This window comes from Zootoca vivipara, chromosome 2 (genome assembly GCF_965207765.1).
Source record: "Zootoca vivipara chromosome 2, rZooViv2.hap1.1, whole genome shotgun sequence".
Classification (NCBI taxonomy): Eukaryota; Metazoa; Chordata; class Lepidosauria; order Squamata; family Lacertidae; genus Zootoca; species Zootoca vivipara.
In genome coordinates, this window is record NC_142584.1 from 109,815,514 (window position 1) to 109,820,529 (window position 5,016).

A 5,016-nucleotide genomic window follows, 5' to 3' on the forward strand; every position below is an offset into this window, starting at 1 on the left:
CCTGACTTCCTCATTCCATGGGGCATGAACTCAAGGCTGCTTGTGGGGTGGGAGGTTAGAAATGCTCACAATGCCACCAGCTCTCTTTAAAATAACATTTAAAAAATGCACACAAACAGTGAGGCTTGTCGCTTCTTGCAGTAACAGGTGACAACTCTGGGATTGAGCTACTAGGCCGTGCTCTTATTTGGGCGGAACGCAATCCAATGCACACAAATATCATCCCGTGCCTCATCTCCCCCCCCCCTCCTTGGCAAGAAACGATTGCCTCAAATGGCTTCATGTAGCCATAGCAGCACACTTGGGAGAATACAAAAATTATGATGTTGTTATCATTATGATTCTAAACAATCATTTTGTTTACATGGTGTCTGTCTAATTGCTCTTTGAGGCTCTTTATGGAAATCCTGATGCAGCTCGAAACGTCCTATGAAGATGAAAGCTGGTGTGTGTGTGTTTTTTTATATATATATAAAAGGCGCAAAGAGAGAGGAGGAGGGGGTAAAATAGGTCTTTTAACAGCACAACCATAATCGAGAAAGCCTTATTTACATACCCTCCAACATTTCTCCAATGAAAATAGGGACGTCCTATTCAATATTATTATTATTATTATTATTATTATTATTATTATTATTATTATTATTACAGTGGTACCTCGGTTTAAGTACACAATTGGTTCCAGCAGTCTGTACTTAACCTGAAGCAAACTTTCCCATTGAAAGTACTGGAAAGTGGATTAATCCATTCCAGACGGGTCCGCGGAGTACTTAAACTGAAGCGTACTTAAACCGAGGTATGACTGTATTATTATTATTATTATTATTATTATTATTATTATTATTATTATTATTAGTATTATTATACCCCGCTCATCTGGCTGGGTTACCCCAGCCACACTGGGCGGCTTACAGTTTTGGCTTACATCGAAACATAATAAAACATCAAACATTAAAAACTTCCCAATACACAGGGCTGCCTTCAGATGCCTTCTAAAAGTTATGTAGTTCTTTATGTCCTTGACATCTGATGAGAGGGCATTCCACAGGGAGGGCGCCACTACCGAGAAGACCTTCTACCAAGTTGTTGTTGTTGTTGTTGTTGTTGTTGTTGTTGTTGTTGTTGTTGTTATACTATTTATACCCCACCCTTCTGACTGGGTTGCCCCAGCCACTCTGGGTTACTTCCAACCAGGGCCGGCTCTAGGTATAGTCCCGGTGGCGCGGGGCGCCAGGGCGCAGGGCCAGCAGGCGGGGCACTGCGCGGCGAAACCGCATGGAAGCCGCGCTGCGCGCTACGAGGGCGGGGATGCCAAAGCGATCTCCGCGCCTCAGCGCCAGGGCGCCCGACCTGCTCAAGACTGCCCTGCTTCCAACATATATAAAAATGTTTTTTTTATACAGGGCTGCCTTCAGATGGCTTGGGCGACTCATAACTCCATACCCTCCAACATTTCTCAGATGAAAATAGGGATGTGCTAAGGAAAAGCAGGACATTCCTGGATCAAATCAGAAACTGGGATGGCTTCTGTAAATCCAGGATTGTCCCTGGAAAATAGGGACACTTGGAGGGTCTGTATTTATCATTACATGGAGGGGTGGCCAGCAAATCCCGTTTTGCCACCCGAGGCAAAACAGAAATGTGCTGCTTGCGCTGCCAAAGTTTCCCTTAACTGGCTTGTGTGATGGCAACTTTCCCAATGTGCCACTCCACAGGATGCAGAGCCTACTGCAACAATCCCAGAAAAGGATACATACATGGATATGCTTCTTGGGGACAGTTCTGAGTTTCCCAGCAAACAGCCAGAAGCTCTGCAAAACTCTGCAGAACCCATTACACCAGAGATGGCATTCCACTGCAGAAAAAGGGGAACACGATGGCTTTATTGTACTTTCTGTGCAAACATAGTCTATGTACACAGCTTCAGATACCGAGGATATTACCTGTGGTTATATTGCTCTCTTCCTGGGACAAAGAGCATCTTCAAATGTTTGTCTCGTAGAAGATTTGCATGGCATGGACTGCGCATGGGAGCTTCTGCGATTCTCGGCCAATCCAAAAACCTGTGCGAGTTACTGACTAGGTCATTCTGAGCTGCAACATTAGTCCCTCTTGCCCAACACTGTCTAGTCCAGCCTTCTTCGCCCTCTGGATGTTTTGGACTACAAATCCCATCGTACCGAGCCAGCATGGCCAATGGTCAGGGGAGATGGGATTTGTAGTCCAAAAATAAAAAATAAATATATGGAAGACACCAAATGGGGGAAGAGGGAGCCAATCACCACAAGCAGCAAATGTTGGGGGGGGCATCCTCATGAGACCCCCCACCCCACCCCACAATTCTTCTCTGTTAGTATTTTGTAGAAAGGATTCAAGGGCACAGTGAAATGCAGGTTTGCACAAATAAAATGGGGCTTTTTAATTTTGAGGAAAGGTGAGTAGAAGACATAGTTGTTGTTGTTTAGTCGTTTAGTCATGTCTGACTCTTTGTGACCCCATGGACCGGAGCACACCAGGCACTCCTGTCTTGCACTGCCTCCCGCAGTTTGGTCAAACTCATGTTCGTAGCTTCGAGAACACTGTCCAACCATCTCGTCCTCTGTCGTCCCCTTCTCCTTGTGCCCTCAATCTTTCCCAACATCAGGGTCTTTTCCAAAGATTCTTCTCTTCTCATGAGGTGACCAAAGTATTGGAGCTTCAGCTTCACAATCTGTCCTTCCAGTGAGCACTCAGGGCTGATTTCCTTAAGAATCGATAGGTTTGATCTTCTTGCAGTCCATGGGATTCTCAAGAGACTCCTCCAGCACCATAATTCAAAAACATCAATTCTTCGGCGATCAGCCTTCTTTATGGTCCAGCAGACATGATAGCACTGTGTTATGTACTGAGCTGAATCATAGAACAATAGGATCCAGAATCAGTAGTCTGATTGGTCTGCAGGAGCCACCCAATCCAACTCCAGGTGGAAGTGAATCCGCAACCTGATTGGCCTGCAGGAGCAGCCAATCAGGCTGCTGGCAGAAGTCAATCCACAAACTGATTGGCCCACGGGTGTAGCCCTGAAGTAGCCAATCACGCAAAGCCCATTGTGTAAATAATGTATATAAGCAGATGGTTTGGGGAAAAGGGCATTCTTCTCTTCTTCTCCTTGATAACTACGAGCTGAATAAAGAGCATGAAATTCACTCTCGACTCAGAGTATATTTCACACTGTATAAAATTATGGCATGGAGGACATGGACCAGGGAAAGCCCCTCTCTCAGAACTTATAAGCATTCAATGAAGCAGAAGTGTTGGGAGATTCGGGACAGACAAAATAATGTACTCATTTAGACTGTGCAAAGTTAAGTTCTGGAAATGACTCCCCCAAGAGGGGATGAGAACAGGATGCCAGATGAGATGAGTGCCTGGCCTAATCCAGGATAGCTCTTCTTATTTATTTATTTTAATATTTATATATTAATGAATCGTAAGAAAGCCTCCAAGCCGCTAACAAAAACATAAAACAAAACTCAAAAACGTTGAAATTATTCGTACTTTTTATTCTGGTGTCCTTAAAGCAGAAGCTCTTCTCGCTGGAATTCAAAACAGCTATCGAAGGTGCAGGAATCCTGCCCTCTTCCGCACCTGGGCAACCTAGCGGTGAGTAGCAGGCAAGTTCTTGGTTTAAATTCCTCCTCCCTGCTCTGAGTTCCTTGAGGTGAGGCTCTCACTTCACTGCTCAAAAGACTGGGATGTGGCCGGATCAGCTCCTGTGACATTTCCTACCTGCTCCTCTGCCCCCTCAACACATATCACATCATAGCCTGAGTCATGTGCAGCCCAGATCAGCTATGGAATTCCCTTTGGGCATCTGCACCAAGTTGCTCTTTGGCACCTGTGTCACGATGAGCAGAGCTTCAGGAAGTGCATATTTTCCTGGTATGGCAATCCAGTGGGGGGGGGAGGGATTTCCCTCTGTTACAAAAGGCCCAGGGTCCTTGTCCTCATTGTCCTTACCCATCAGATGCAGGCAGCGATGGAGGGTACCCATTAGGACTGGGAGGGAAGAAGGCCAGGAGGCCAACAGCAGAGGGCGCCAGAGCCATCGACAGTATCAGGAGCTGAAGCCAGGAGCAAGTCAGCATTAAAAGTCCTGGTCTCTGTGAAGTCAGGCATCCCCAAACTCGGCCCACCAGATGTTTTGGGACTACAACTCCCATCATACCTAGCTAACAGGACCAATGGTCAGGGATGGTGGGAATTGTAGTCCCAAAACATCTGAAGAGTTTGGGGATGCCTGCTGTGAAGTTAACTCTTTGTTCAAAGAAACCCAAACCGGTCGTGATCACAGCAACTCTTCCCAGTAGGTCTTGCCCCAATGAGGCACTTGCAAAGGACTGAAAGTCCCTGCTTTCCCATCACTCTCTAAGACTCCCCCCCCTGTCCTTCCCCAGCAATCTGAGGTTCCTCTGCCTTGTCTCTCTTTGCTCCGCCATCTTCATTCTTCTGTGTGCTCTGGGAGACCAGAGGGGAAAGGAGCTGGTTGCGGTGGGAGGGAGAGACCCCCTGTCTTCTTCAGCAGCCTGTCTCCTGGCCCACCTCCTCTCCTGCCTCCGATTCTGGACTGCTCTCTGCTACAGACTCTTCCTGCTCACTAAACCCTGTTGCCTCTTCAGCTTCCGACACCTCCTCCTCCTCCCCGTCTGCTCCCTCTTCTCCTTCTGAGTATTCATCATTGTCCCACCACCAGTCCCCTGGCTCTGCGGCCTCTCCCCCCCCCCGGGGCTTCCCAAACTGGTGCCTCCCACACCCCCACACCCTTCTGCATCTAGCCAGTCCATGATGATGGACAGGTGAAGCCAGACGAAGTCTAGTTTTGTCTCCATCCTGCCAAGTTCCATAAGAAATCGCACCGAGACTAAACAGGAGGAGGCCGATAGCTGGTGAAAAAATGCAAAGGCTGGCAGGTGGGGGTTGGCTGAGGTTGGTGGGGCAGTGCCCCCCCCTTCGCCCAGAGGGTCCAGCCTGCACTGT